The following is a 17011-nucleotide window of genomic DNA, read 5'->3' as shown; positions in this document are numbered from 1 at the left end:
GGTCTGGCGCCGGCTCTGACGTTAGTTAATGCACTGTGAACTAACATGAACAAACAATTTAAAGCTTTATTTCTATTAAATTACATAAACAAGATTAATAAATACTGCAACAAATGTATTGCTCATGGTTTGTTCATGTTAGTTAATACATTAACTAATGTTAACTAATGAACCTTATTGTAAAGTGTTACTTAGTGCTGCCACTAACGACTAATTTTCTAACGACTAATCTTTCGACTAATTTTTCGAATAGTCGACTATTCTAAACGACTAATTAAAAAAAACTCAAGTGTTTGTTATTTCATTGTGTCCATTTTATTTTGAACCCACCAGTGGCATAAACAATATGAATAACTTAAATGTTACCAAATAAAAAATTACAATGTAAACAATATAAATAATAATAAAAACTTCCAGTGCAAAGTAGATGCTTAACAGAAATATGAAATGTTTCACTTCTACTCTTTGATCTTATATTGCATTTTAACACAACTGAATGCTATTTTACATATTATCTGTTCTGTTGTAGCCTATAAAATAGTGTCTAAACATGACCCATCACCTCGTTTTTTATCCAACCAGCTGTTCCTTTAACTGCTGCTAAAATCCTGATTTAGATATGCAAAAATCACCATACATTTACATTGTAGCTTTACTGCTGTTGCTCTTCTCATAATTGTTGTTGTGTTTTGAGCCATTTCTTGATTTTAAATGCGAGTGATATAGCGCAGACAATTCGGTGCAAATTCAGAAATATAAGAGAATACACTGTTGTTGTTACATAGACTACAGAACACGGCATACAGCATCATAGGGAGGGAGAAAGCTCGCACACAGACTCACACTACTGCTAATCTTTCTTCAAGTCATGTTAACTCGATCAGTCGTCTTTGTCAGAGACATCTGTGAATGTTGACGTTTACGCAAAAAAGAAAGTACATTAAAAACACTGCCACCTTTTCACTGTCACGTAAGAGAAAGGCGCGCGCGGTCGAGGCGCTGCAAGCAACATGAGAGAGAGAGAGAGAGAGAGAGAGAGAGAGAGAGAGAGAGAGAGAGAGAGAGACGCGCTGAACACTCGCAACAATGAATTGAGCCGTTTAAAATAGTAAAATAAAAATGTAAATGGGAATCATGAAAAATCTATTTGTTGCGTCCAGTGTTGATTCCGTGGCGGAATCACGAGCAAACACTGATAGCCTTTAACATCCAAAGACAGAGTCATTGTACTTCTCAAAAGAGTTAATAAAACAGTACTGACTAGCTCGCCGTTTCATTAATAATCATATAACAGTTACTTACGTTGTCCTATTCTCTGTGGGTGTATCGTCAATAACTCCCGAGTGTTTTCATTTGAGATGCTCGTGCATTGTCGTTGTGCTCCCGTGATAAGCCAGCGACGTTTGGCACGGTGTAACAGACCACTCTTTTATCACAACTTGGCTTAAAATACTTTCATACTTCGGAAGCTTTCCGACTCATAATTCCATAGACTCACCTGCCACCACCAATTTTTCAAAATTAAAGCAGTGAAGGCAGGGGGAGAGGGAAGAAAGATGATAGCGTAGCAGATTAACCAGCAGGGCGCGCACAGCGCACAGACTGGTGTGGAGGTGAATTACATTGAGCCATTTGAGACATGAGACAGAATTACAGTGGGCCGTTTGAGACGGAAAAAAATAAATATGCGACTCCTCGACTAAAAAAATTGCCGTCGACAAATTTTCATCGTCGATTACGTCGACTACGTCGACTATTCGCGGCAGCACTAGTGTTACTATGTCCAAGTTGAGGTAAGAACATAGTAAAATGTTGAAAAACTGTGGTGTTTTCCTTTTTCTTCAGAAATAACACTTCATGAAAATTAAAAAAATCTTATCAGTTCTGTGCTAAGCCTGAATACCCACTGACCTATGGCCCCTAAAGCAAACTCCCACAGGAAAGCATTTTACCTTGTGACTTGAAGCGCTGTAAAATTTTTCGCTTTTGCTTCATGGCTGACTTTTTGTATCCGTGCCCTGCTTTTGCGATGATTAAGAATCAGCAATGTTCGCAGCCTCTAGGATAACAATTTCATTAAGAGAGGCAGCCATGTAAACAATCTTATTGGTGCCCAATCCATTTTCCTAATTGCCGAAGCCTTCATTAGGACGTTTTATCTGGTCCGGTTGCAATTCTGAAAATGTTAATGGACGTTATTATGCTATTATGGTAATGGACGTTACTCTTACACACAAATACGCTTTGACATTACAACATTTTCCACATTCAGCCCAGCAACAAACAAGGAGGAGACAAATTATGGCTGGCACCGAATGAGACGTTGGCATTACTCAGGCACTGAAAGTAAAGATAATTAACAGGTAGATATGATTTGTTGTTGTCATAGCAAAACTATTTTCATCTCTGTAATCAAGATCTTCAGTTTGCTCTCTGTGGTGTTATTGTTAACTTATGTAGTGGTGTAATAAAGGAACTTTTCCTTACCCTAGTTAGTCCCTGTTTACACCTGGTATTACGAAGTATTTCTACATTCAGAGGTAGTCAAAAACATATTTGACCGAATTGCTTTTTTTGGTGTAGAAGTCTTACTAAAAACATTACTGGCGTGCATTTTGAGGCAAAACAAAGGGCACTGATGTACTTTAAGATATGTCAGTGCAAGTTTGTTTTCAGTTTGGACAGTTCTTACATTTATTTTAGTCTAGGACTAGTCTGATCCCTGTCCGGGAAACCGCCCCTTCATTTCTCCCACTTGTGTTTTAAGGACTATCTCATAGACCATCCCATTTAAAGTAAACAGGACAAAAGTGGTCGACAGTGGACCAAAGAGACGAATTTAAACTCCACTTCGATCGACCAAAACGCATGCTAATACCAGGTGTAAATGTGCTTTTAGACTCCTTTTGCCTCTCATCTCCCCTCATTCTCTCTTTTCATCTCTCTCTCTATAGCTCTTTAAAACCCTCTCTTCTTTTGCCCTTATCTAAAGAGTGAGCAATAGCCCGACTGCAGATCTCTGTCCATGGAGCACCATGTCTAACCTGATTATCACTTGAGCTCAATTATCAGGTCACCCGTCGAGAGTGTTACTGCTGGATTATGGTTTAATGAGCTTACCTATAGGAGTTCACACAAAAGCGTCACCCCAATTACATACAATCTTACATTCTGATGTGCTGTCTCTGATAGGAGAGATGGAAAAAGACCTCAGAAGGCTTTAGATAAAGCCTGAATCCATTTTTGAGTGCACAATTGGCAATGGTAGAAACATAAGTTTCTATACCCATGGGAAAAAGAAATCAAAAATGAGATCTCATTAATGCTTTAGTTAGACAGCAAAAGCCTTAAATGGATAGCAAAAATTGAGATTCTGTTGCTTCTTTGATGTTTCAAATTAAAAGGACAAGAATGAACGCTCTTAAAAATAAAGGTGCTAAAAGGTTCTTTAAGTGATGTCATAGAAAAACAATTGTTGGTTCCCCAAAGAACCATTCAGTCAAAGGTTCTTTTTAAAGGAACACGCCCAGATTTTGGGAATTTAGCTTATTCACCGTATCCCCCAGAGTTAGATAAGTCCATACATACCTTTCTCATCTCCGTGCGTGCTGTAACTCTGTCTGACGCAGCCCCCGCTAGCTTAGCTTAGCACAAAGTCTGGAAGTGAATAGCTCCAGCTAGCAAACTGCTCCCAATAAGTGACAAAATAACGCGAATATTTTCCTATTTATGTGTCGTGATTTGTATAGTCACACCGTGTACAAATAACAAGGTGATATGAGACACAGCGATCTTTTAACAGTATACATACAGGGAACTATATTCTCAGAAGACGAAGCACCGCCACCCGGGCGGAGCGATCCGCACAACTCTGACCGAACTCTCTGCTCCTCACCAGGAGGCTTCTCCGGTGCTGCGAGCAAATCACTCCGCCCATGTAGCAGTGCTTCGTCTGCAATTTTAAAATACAACGAACATGTCTGGATGTAGAAAAAGCCTACTTTGACATCTAACAATGCACTAATGTTGTTGAATGCAGTTTCAAAATACATGTTTGTAGAAAAAGCCTATTGTACAATGCACTGATTTTGTTGTTATGCAGTTTTAAAATACAACATGAATATGTTTAAATGTAGAAAAATTTAGTCATCATCACTGTTATATCTCCGGCCCCTCATTTAAGATACTTTTTATGAACTGGCCCCCACGACAAACTAATTGAATAGCCCTGGCGTAGTCTATTTTAGTTGCTTCAAAATAGCAACACGCCAACAATGCGCCTGAACACAACTCATTTTCAGACCAGAAAGCCCATGGACACAAAATTGGGTGTGAACGCATTTGCTATTTAAACAACGTGGTGCTAAACGTGAAAATGATCATTACGCCGGGTTGAAACTAGCAAAAGACACTTGCGTTGCGCACTGTGCTGCATTGCACCGGGTGTATGATAGAGCCCATTATGTCTACTTTTATGTGTCATTTTGTGTTGATTTTGTGTTAAAATAAAACACAAGTTGTGTTAAAAGTAACACAAAATGTGTTGTTTCAATAATAACACAGATGGGTGGATTCTGGGACAACGCATTTAGTCTGTTGTGCCAGAATTAACACTAATGTGTTGTTTTTTAACACATTTGTTCAATGTTAGGTTGTTGTTATGCAACCATGGGTTATAGTAACCCAGCAGTTGGGTTAAAACAACCCAGCATTGGGTCAATTTTAACCCTGAGGTGTATTCTTTCCAACATGGGTAAAAAATAACCCAGCCATTTTTAGAGTGTATCTTGTCTAGAGTTTAATAAGAGATCTCAACATCTAGTCGTGTGATATGATTTGTTAAAAACATGAAAATAATTTGTTTTCATTTTTACTTCAGCTTTAGGAGAAACATCTATTCAAGTTGATACTTGAATGAAGCACAACTGGGTGCTCCATTAATCGCCTGAGGTATTAAAGATCAACCTCTGAGAAATAGCATGTTGCCATGCCTCCTTCCACATCACACACTCCAGATGGCTAAAAAATCACTCTATCTTGATTGCCTTCTTATGCGAGACAATCAGCAGGAATAGACGGCACCTTTTCTTTCTGTTTCGTATTCCCACCACATTTTCTCACCTCATTCTGATCACAAAGGCTAATGAACAATCTCACCAAGTCACTAACAAGCCAGTTTCAGCAGCTGGTCTGAAAAGAGCTTTCACTCAGCCGACGGACAATGTCTTAAAGAAAACTAGCCACTTTACCCCGTATCAACCTTTTAAAAAAAGCAATGAATCATAATGGATTTAGACCGGAAAATTGAACCGCAACATTTGGAGTTGAAGTCATTCTCATGAAGGAAAGCCACACGCCCCTGTTGCTTTAATGCACAGTATCGATACCTAATGGCCCCTGGCCATGAGTGATAGAGGGCTCTTAAAGAGATAGATGATGGCGTCTCGACGCTGACGGGCTTCCAGTAAATATGACATTAGTGCACTGAGCGTGTGTTAGTACCAGTAAAGGCTGATACATTAAAAGATTGAAGATGCGTTAATTGAGAGAGCCACAGTTAAAAACATTAGACATGAACTGCATTGGACTGGGAAATATTAAGGTGAAAGAACTTGGAGATACTGCATGCCTCTGTGAATACATGGCCTATACATTTCCAATATTATTTTGTTGTTTTTCCACACTGAATTATGAGCGTAATCACAAAGATCAATTATGACCTCATAGAGTCAGAAAAACAGACGAGAAAACAATAGAAAAAGAAAGCATTCATCACTTATATATTATTGCTCTGGATATTTTGCATTTTTTCATGCAAAAGGTTGTCTTTTACAATAATGGAAATGTTATTCCAATATGGCAAGTGGGTGAACAGCACATTTGAAGGAGGTATCTAATAAATATTACATATTGAGTACAATGTACTGAATAGCTCTGCATAAAACAACCATTTTGGATCCAGATTCTGTTTATTGGTAATGAAAACCAAAACCAAAAAATAACTATTAGAGTATGTTATGTATAGAAATAAATCACACAAAATCCTCCTTACAACCTTCTGAGAGCTACAGGTTTTCTTAACCTTAACCGAATGTTCCTGGAATTAATTGGTTACCAAAAATAACCAATGAGGAGCATTGATCCTTATCAGAGACTTAAAAAAACAAATCAATTCTAAGTTGGGAGAAGTTTTAAGGTATATAGTCATGAAACGTTACATCATAGTTTAGTATGATGTCTAAATAATAGGCCTTGAATGTACGATTGAAAGAAAAACAATTTTAATAAATACATTTTATGTTGTAATTGACTCCTGCGTGCAGAAAATGTTGCTAAGCATGCAACATAAAATTGTAACAAAATGCAAATGTTAAAATGATGCAAACATGATGGTCGATCAATCAAAATGTGTCTTAATCAGAAGATTGTGAAGATAGTTTAGATTAATCACCATGCCACCACCAGGTCAAAAATATCAATGCACAAATATATGACACTGTCAATAAAAAACTGAAAACCTGGTGGCCATTTATTCGCCTTCAATGATGTCTCTATAGCACTTGATGGAAATGAAATGATTACACAGCTCCTAAAGACAGCTTTCTTCAGTTTGCTTTGAGGACACTATACTTCTATTCATCTCTGTCACTTGTGAAGCGCCGAATGACATCCTGTGGTCTGGCTTTAGACTAACAGGTACTAACTGTGACAGGTGAACTGAAGATGCTCCCTGTTGAAAAGGCACAGAGGACCTGAGGACACAAGATGTATTTGACAGCTTCTTTCTCAAACAAACATTTTGAAAAACATTTCTTATATTATTGCTCATATGGTGTTCTTGTAGCTCAATGATAGATTACACACAACTATGCAAAAAAGCATTTTGGTATGAATCAACATTCACATACAGAAGATATAAGCATTTTAAGTGAACAGTTTAGGATGTGTGCTTAAAAAGTCTAGAATTTTATGATATTATCCTTCACTACACAAGCAATATGGATTTTTTTTCCAGAAAACGTCTTGCATAAAATAGATTTAAGCACGTTCAATGACCTGTATCTATGTATGTATATTTTCAAAAACGTCCCAGGGCCTTGAATTTTTTCCCGCAGATTCACAAACTTCTAAGGATTTCAAGGACCCTTGGGAACCCTGTACTAATTTTTGTTAAATAACTGGTAAGAATCTCTAAATAAATGTTCGATTTAGGCATTTGAGAATGAATAAGAACAGAGTCCTTTACAGAGTAGTTTATCTCTGTTAACAAGCAATTTAACTTTTGAAAATAGGAAAAAACTGTTGTGAAACCACTATGTGACAATGACACAGAAACAGGAATTTGTGATACGATCGCAAAAAAAAATGTATCTTTGATTTATTACTGAGAAAGATCATTTGGTGACTTTCTTTGTTTTTATTTTTGACATTTGGCTAATGTCTCTATGCCCTTATCCAAACACATAATCTATGCAACAGTAAAAAACAGTGATCTTTTTTTGGTTTGGAAGAAAGAATAATCTTATTTTGCTCAAGATGGTTCTCAAACATTTGACATTATTTGTGGAGCAAGCAGCTACACAATTATGAACAGATGGTGGATATAATACTTCTAATTGTCAGTTCTATATTACATGCACTTCTCAGAAAATTGTTTTGATGCAGCCAAAGTCGTTCTCGGGCAACTGAAATCTGTTTATATGAACAGAATATGTGTGCCAGAAGCATAGAAGAATGTGATTTTGTTCTCAAAGAATTTTTTTAAAGATGTTTCATGGGAATACATGAACATTACCTATTAGTAAGCTTAGATTAATGTTAGTACATGGTGACAATGTTGTGTGATTAAAGATAAATACCTCACATCAGTTCAGATTTAAGAAAAAGGTTTAGCTTGAACATTTAGGAGTTGGTTAAAATAAAAAAATAAAGTTGAATGGTGTAATGTGTATTTTTTAGCAGCATCTAGCAGTGAGATTGTGAATTGCAATCAACCTCAATTTCTAAATGCAATGAGAAGCTATGGAAGCTGCCACAGGACAAACATTTCATCGTCTGAGACAAGGATAAGGATTAAACACGCTCTGTAGAAACAGATTGTCTGTTTAGTGCTACTGTAGAAACATGGCGACTTCCAGGTGAGGAGCCCCGCGGTGTATGAAGATAAAAATGTCTTATTCTAATAAAATAAAGGTAAAAGGGGTAATAAAACAATACAGTTCATTATGTAAGGTCTTTATGTCATGGATAATATAATCAGGCCAGCTGACAGTCTGGCCTGCGCCCGGGACAAGATAATCTAAGAGGACACAGACTCACACCAGAACAGGTATGCGTGGTAATGCTAACCTTTTGTTAAGTCACTCATGATGAACTCGATCAGCCGTCTTCTCTGTCAGTGACATCCGTGACTGTTGACGTTTACGCGAAAAAGAAAGTACACGGAGGAACGCGGATTTAAAATACTTTTCAGTGTTATGTGAGAGAGGCGCGCTGCATGCAACATGAGAGGGGAGGGGGCGCGCGCTGTTGAGGCGCTCGCTACAATGAATAAATAGTAAAATTAAAATGTAAATCGGAATCATGAAAAATCTATTTGTGGCGGTCAGTGTTTATTCTGTGGCGGCCAAGGTTCCAGTTCTGCCCCCCCCCACCCTGGGCCCGGGACAACAGACCCGTTTGTCCCCCCTGTCACAGTCACTCACATCATGTCACAAATCAGATCTGAGGACTGGTTTGTTTCAATGAATTTTCCTGCTCACAGATTCTCAGGTTTGCCCTTGAGGGCAAGGCATACCAATATCGGCCTTGCCTTCGGTCTAGCTCTATCCCCTCGCACATGTGTAAATGCAGCCCTGGTGCCATTGCATCTTCAGGGAATTTTCATACTAATTTTGTCGATTTGCTAATATTAGCCCAGTCAGCACAGATGACAGCACAGCATCAAGATTTTGTGCTTGCCATCTAAGACACCTGTGGTTGAGACTGAACACCAAGAAAAGTATGTTAGTCCCAGCGCAGGTGATCACATTTTGGGGATAATATGGAACTCGACAATAGAGGCACGAATGTCTCCTGCTCGTGTCACATCCATTTTCACAGAAGTGAATGAGATGAAGCTGGGTCAATCGAACATCAAGTGGTGGCTCAATAAACAGGGTTTTCCCCCGAGGGGCAACCCTTTTTGCATGTTCAGGGTTACATGCACATTTCTTCGTACCCTAAGAATATGGAACAATTTCGGGTTTCTGTCTCAAGGCCTGAGGTTAGGTATGGTCTGCTGCCACATGACATTAACGACAGATGCATCTCTTTCAAGCTGGGATCCGTTATGGAAGGCCAAAAGGGACCAAAAAATGTCCCATCAGCTAAATGCCAGGGAAAGTGTGCTTCTCCAGCACAGAGGACCTCTTTTTTGAGTATAGTATGTATTTTAACGACTGCAGGCTTGGTTGTCTCCTGCTCATATAGAATCCATCCTTTCACCATGGGGTTCTCTGAGAGGGCAACCCATTTCACATAATCAAGATCACACGCAGATGCATAGTGCCTTAGTATTATGGAAGAAACCATGGTTCCTTTCCCAAGAGGGCCAAAATTGTGGGCTCAGGTTCGTCACATCAGGCTTACAACGTATGCACCCCTCTAAGGATGGGAAGTGGCTATGGAAGACCATAGGGTCAAAATTTATGAAAGTCCACATGGAGCAGACGTTCTTTCGAGGAAGGCATTGAGCTCGGGGAAATAAAGACTTCACCCAGACGCGGTGGAGCAAATCTGGCTCAGGTTTGGCCAAGCGAAAGCTGACCTGTTTGATACTCAGAAGAACTCACATTGTCCTCTTTAGTTTTCTCTCACTCACCCAGTCTCACTCGGGCTGGATGCCATGACACAGGAAGAGCAAGAGGCCTCAGTGTGTTTTTCCCCAATCGCTCTGCTCCTGGGAGTTCTAGAGAGAGTCTTGCAGCACAGGCGCAGCTGTTGCTCATAGCCTTGAGTATGGTTTTGAACCTGGTCCCCTTTCTAGACGGCTTCCTATTTTAGGTGTCTCAGACGAGGGGCACTGTGTTTCATCCCTGCCTAGAGCGAATGAGTTTATGGGTCTGCAAATGAAAACATAATACAAAAATAATGTATGCATACTTGTAATCATTTTGTATAGGTTTTATAACAACTCAGATTGGTAGAATGGACTTTACAGAACGCTGGCAGTTGCATGTTAAAAAAAATAATAATCAGCTCAAATTATGTTCTCCAAGACAGGACCACCATTCTACTGACAACCTTCCTAGGACATATAGTAGCCAAATATAGCGTTTTAATGTGAATACTCTGGAATTGCACTTTGTCTTGTAGGTCAAATCAGTGATAATTTTTTATAATGACTGCATTCCAGACAAAGTCTATATAATAAAGTGTTTATCCAGAAAGCTGTATGAAGAAAATGGAATAGTAGTCAGATAAACTGTACTGTAGCGTGAGAATAACTTGGGACATTGAAACCCTTCTTCATTTAGAAGTAGGGTAGAGCAGGACCTGAACATTGTAGTTCAATCAGTCAAACAATATTTGTGTTAGATTACTCATAATTTTACTCAAGTAAAGTAAAAATAATCGTTTCACCATCATTGTGTTTGACTGTGTTACAACTAACCCAACTGTGTAAAATCATTTTTAGTTCTAGCTAACACTTGCTCGGACATGTTATAAAATGGTGTTATGTTTTAAGCAATAAGACAGTGATTAAAATAATAGTAGGTTGGATTTGGTGATTTAAACACCTGACTCATATGATGAAAACATATGATGAATAAACATTCTTTGTTAACAAAAAAAAAACTATCAAAACTTTTCACAAATTTGGTGATGATCAACTTCTGACAGCAAAAGATAAAGGCCAAAACCACAGATTGCTTGGCCCAGTGTAATTATGAAGTCTGCGTTGCAATTAACTCCATGTTAGCTTGTGGCTTGCTCACCCCTAATAGCTGACTGCCTCACGATGTAAACAAAGTCATTTAAAGTATTTGGGGAAGCACTTGTAAAGAGAAAGTATAAAATGTCATCCTCTCCACCATCATTTTCACATGCACTGTATCAGCAATAGGAAAATGGCTTTCAGATCTCCACCGGATGTAAACATGCTGTCAGACACAATGTGAAAGTGTTCAGATAGAAACCACTACCTATATATATATATATATATATATATATATATATATATATATATATATATATATATATATATATATATATATATATATATATATATATATATATATATATATGAACAGAAGTGAAAAGGACAACACAGAAATAACACTTGAATTCCTGCTAATTTTGTTGTAACCCTAATGGCATTTCCTCTTGGAGGTGAACCTCCCATGAAAATTTTAATTAACACATGTGTCTGTGTTTCTGGCCTTCCTACTCCTGTGCTTTGTTCGCTCTTATGAACTGACAACCTGAGAACAAGAACCAACAACACAAAAAGGTGTTAAGATAAAAAAATGAATAAATGTGGTAGTTCCTGCATTAAAATAACTTGTGCTTAAAATTAAAATAAATAATACATGCAAAACGAGAAAGAAAAAAGTGATTTTATTACATTTATTTATACTCTTAATGCTTGTCTCTGAAAGTGGTGATTAAAATTTGACACTAACTTTCCATTGCTTTAAAAGTAAAGCAAGAGATATTTCTTTTTTAAGGTAATTTTGCTGCTATCAAACATAGTTATAGTGACACTGTATATTATTTATAGGTTGTGCACATTGCCAAGGTTTAGTGCTCTATGATTAAGACAGAATAGAATTAAGCTAGATGACAAAGCAAATCTGAATTAAGAAATAGGATTTGGCTTTATTTAAATAAGCTTTTAAAAAATAAGCATTTTATGGGCATGTTTATGTTTTCAGAGGTTATAATAGACAAACTATTCCCAGTATATTGATGTAAAATATTTCTGACAGTGACAAATACTGTAGAGGATCCAACTGCACTGAACAGTGAATTCATCTTTTGATTTTAAATGATGGAAAAGCAGAACATGTCTCTGATTATGTTTTCCCTTAACAACACCAACGTTTCTGCCAGAACTTTAGTCGTGTTTCTCATGGGCCGTTTGTTTGGCTGGATAAAGCCATGTTATAAGTTGAGAGGCCAATCAAATAGCAGAGAGGCTCTGGGCCTGTGATGAGTTTTTCCTGGCAGGCCTATCTGACAGCTGTCCTATCAATTCAACTTTGTGTTTCCTAATTTGAAGTTGGTGCAGAGCCCAAAAGCAGATGTGCTGGGAAAATGTAACTTGGAATACTATCTTCCCAAAACAAGAACAACAATCTTTTCATATGAATTTATGGTTACTTTTTACACCATAATATCTGGATGTCTGATTGTCCAAGTTTTTTAAAGCTCACATAACACACACTGTTTCTACTTATCTCATGTTAAATCTTGAGTCATTATAGAGAATACATCCTTCATAAACCCTATTCGGACGGGATTAGTTTTACAGGGGGGCCTCTGAGAAAATCGTGCTTCTCAGAGGTCCTCTGTGTTTTTAATCCAGTCCGAATTGGCCATGTCTGTGTTTTTCTCTGACGACCTCCATAAGAATTCCAGAGCAATTTACCTACTGTTTTTCCACCGAACTTAGATGTCCTCTGAGAAATTTAATCCCGTCCGGATGCAAATGTCCGTGTTTGCCCGCAATATCTTTTGAAAACGCGGTTCATTTCGTGTTTTGGCCAACGTGATCTGCCGTAAGGTCTTACTAATGCACGTATATTGTATTTCCTGAGTCCCATTCATTCAGTTATGGATGTTTTTTCGCATTCGGCAAAATAAAATAATTAAATCAAGATGAGTTGAATATTATACACTGTTAAGACTAAACACTGTAATATCATTAACATTATAAGAAACTCCGTTCAAAGTTGTTCAACTCTGGAATGGTTATGTTAATTAATAAAGATATTACATTTCATTAATCATTATTTCTTCATTTCTTTGTGTTTGTTATAAGCAGACAGTTATATAAAACACGTAGGCTAACATTACTTTAGTAGGATTTGTATATTTTATTTTGATTTGTTAAAATTAAATTAATTAATTACATGTTCTGTCATAATTTTACATTTAAAGCAAAATATTTAACATTACAAACATCCAGAGCACGTGCTACTGCAACGCCCAAATGCATGAAACAGACACTCCCATCTCTGGAATAGCCTGCATCATTTTAATCCCGTCCGAATCAGTACATAAAATCACAGACGTCCTGGGGGACACGCTGAAACTCAAACGTCATTTGGAAAACTAATCCCGTCCGAATCGTGCTATATATCCAAAGAGTCTTTTGTTTTATCAGACTCATGAACCGATTGGGACTGCCCCATTTCAACATAATCCAGCATTAAACAAACACACATGCACAACTCTGCTGCTAACTATATATTAGGTTCAACCTTAAATTTCCCTCACAAACAACAACACCCTTCTCTGGTGATGTGGATTTCTTGTCAGCTCTTGGTTTGTGTGTGTGTGTGTGCTATTCCACTTAAAGTGCCCATATAAGGACTTCCACTGTGCTTCATTTTTAAGCAAGATTGTTACGTATGAATCTTTCATGTTCGAAAAAAACTTCATGAAACTTGTATAAACCAGGGGCGGAGCAAAGGGGTGGCTTCTGGGGCTCAAGCCCCGAATGTTTTGTCAAAAGCCTTGAATCTTATCAGATCTGTAAAATGAATTCATCCAGTATGCTAGGTGGCGGCATTCAGCTTTAAATCCTTCAGTCACCCACTCCAGTGAAAAGGAATGAGAGATTAAAGTTGAAGGCAAATTAATATGCTGAAACTCCCCATAGTAAAGTCATTTTTCTAAGTGTTTTATTACAGTGCCTTCATTATCACTGTAAAAGTGTTATGTGATGTAAATACTGTTAAATAATGTCTACTGATGTATTATCTGAATGGCTAACAGCTAATGTTAGTGCTCTGATCTAGTCTTCCTGCTCTGCTGCAGTGCACACTGTCGATGTATTTAAAGTACATTTAATCACAGTGAAATAAAACCTCGCTGTTAGATATCTGCTGCCAAATAACTAGAAAGTATCAGAAATGCTTAGGACAGCAAACTAAGACATGCAGTCTCATGGTAATACATTAGATTTATCTCTCCCATCACACCCCCCTCTTGAGATACAGATATTGAATGACAGACTTTTATATGCTGTTCTGTCTCAACAACTTCACGTGGGGGAGAAACACAGAGCCAGTGATGCGTTGGGCTCTGGGACAAAAGTGGTCCTAAAGTGATCGCAGCTAATCGGAGTGGGACTCATTAGATGTACAGAGGTGAGCATCGGCGTGGAGCTCGGGGGCTGTGCAGGGACGAAGGTCCACCGAGCGCTGGGACGCAGTGGCTGCAGGCAGGGGTATTAATTGAGAGAGATTAAGTTGCTCTCGCCCTTGCCTTGACAAGACCATCAATAAGGGCTCTCGAAGTCGTCCCCAGACTGATGTTCTCGCTGTTTCATAAGGAACTGTGCGACTGGGAGAGCAGCTGGCAGAGGACCTGTCCATGGAAACACATGGCCGGCTAAATTGAATATGGAACAAGGTCACCTGGGCCGCCTGTATTCTCATCGCACCGCTGAGATCACATCAGTTTGCGGGAAAGTGGATGCACTTGATGCTTTGATTACTTTGTGAGGATTTGCTTAGACAGGTGAGGCCAAGAGAATATTGACATAGAGGACAATATAGTGAAATATGAAGATAGGGGGTCTGGGATTTTCTGTTTTATTAAATTGAGTCTTGCATGGTACCAAGGGGTCTAGTGTGTCACACAGGTATAGCAGGTAAAGCAAGACTTATCGCTTAAACTAACATACCAACACTGGAGTCTGGCCTACAAAATAGGTTCATATTTGCTTACAATCTATACAAGATATAGAGTACTGTGCAAAAGTGTTAGGGCACCATGCCAGAATACGATTTGTTGTTTTGCAGTGTTATAGTGATCAAATATAATTGTTTCTCAGTCTCTTTAATAGAATACATCCAGAAAATACAGAAAATGTGTATATAGTATTAAAAACTGTATAAAAATGTAAACTGATGCGTCAAGTTTTTAGGGTGAACTGCAGGATATCTTAAACCTCTTTTTGAAGTAAAAAAAGTCTTTTTACTTCATTCTGCTCAAAAACGCTCAAAATGTGTTTAGTACCAAGAAAGGTCACAATAAACACTGACGATGCCTAAAGAAGACATTTAGTCCTGAAAATGTAATTTAATTTTTTTTTGTACACATTTCCTGTATTTTCTGTTTGTATCTTAATACAATATATTGAAAAATAAATATGGATGGACATCTTTTGCACAGTACTGTATATAACTGCAAAATATTGTAGCAATTGTAACATTATAGTAAAATGCATGGAACATGGAATATCCATTCCCAAAAATGTGACACTTTGCAACTTGAATATAATAAATGCCATTCATAAATGTCCACTGTTTATGAAGCAACTTACTAGAATACAGAAAAAAACTTGTAATGAGAATACAGTAAAACCAACCATTTTATTCAATAGACCCTTGCTTGACTGTATATGGTTGTGTTGTTTTCAAACTGTGCTATAGCAAAAATACAATAATATTGTAATACAAAGGTGGATAGAAAACAAAAAAAAAATGTAATTTAAGATGGATTTAGTAAGGAATAATTGACGACGGGACGTTGAATTATAAGAAAATAATGAACACCCAAGATGGTAATGCGGCACGACGTCAATTATTCCGCTTATACCACAAAAACATTGCTCTGGTGCCTATTTTTAATACATTTGTGAAGTTAGGTGTGAGGTTTACAGTAAAATAATTAACACCCATGGAACATTTCTCAGCCAATCAGAATACAGCATTCAACAGACCCGTGCTATAAAACTGGTTATTCATGAACCAACATACTGCAGAAGAAACATCCATGTTTATGGTGACTTAGTGGGGAATCCATTGCATATTTTGAACCTGCTGATACAACAATCATAAGTTTAAATTCGTCAAACAAGCAAATAGAAAATAAAGCATCTGCCCTATTTTTGTAATTAAACCATAAAATTCAGAATCCCTGTCTAGTTTGCTCTTCACATCTCACTTGTCTGTGTTAGTGAACCAATTGAACATGTGGGTAACTTTGTTTTTTCAGACTAACAGTTAATGATGTGTGCTGCAAAAATGCCAGATAAGAAGGCAGTGTCAATAATTCATCCCAGTGCTGAATTATTTAGCAGAAAATAAAATTCACATTGGCAGAATGCTTCAGGACCGGAATCCCTCAGTATTTTGCTATACCTTTGATTATGAGGACAGTTAAAATAATTAGGACTGACGAGAACAGCGTTTCTAATTGTTCGACTATTTAGGATGGGGATAAAATGATTGTGTATCCGAATGAAACAGCTGTATTTGAGGGGTGGTGTACTCTGGCTCTTTTCACATCTATAATTACAGCTCAAATCCATGTAATTGTTTCTTTTGTTTGCATGCCAGTGTATCAAAATTGTTACAAATGCAAAGTGCTGAACCAGTAAATTACTTAGACTGTATCTGAATAATGACTAGTGACATAGAATATCCCCTCTCTTAATTGCTCTATTAAAAATATCCCAGATATTAACAGCTCATTTTTGAAGGCATTAGCCTCTTTCACACAGTTATTTCGGTAAATTACCATGAATTTACCAGAATGAATTCATCAGTAAATACAAAAATGTGCTGTTCACACACGCAGTGACCAGTAAGATATCATTCACACATCAGTGCCAAAATAGCGGTAAACTCTGTGAGAAAGTAGAAGTTACCTCTAAACTGCTGCGCGCCGTGCTCAGTGTTGTATTTGTAAACAATGGCGGGTTTTGACCACGGTCCGTATTTTGTTGTTTTCACTTCTGTGACAAAAGCTGACAGCCAAACAACATTGCATTAGATGTCTTCAAATAGAA

Source organism: Misgurnus anguillicaudatus, chromosome 17, assembly GCF_027580225.2.
Source record: "Misgurnus anguillicaudatus chromosome 17, ASM2758022v2, whole genome shotgun sequence".
Classification (NCBI taxonomy): Eukaryota; Metazoa; Chordata; class Actinopteri; order Cypriniformes; family Cobitidae; genus Misgurnus; species Misgurnus anguillicaudatus.
Note: the sequence above shows the minus strand (reverse complement) of the source record.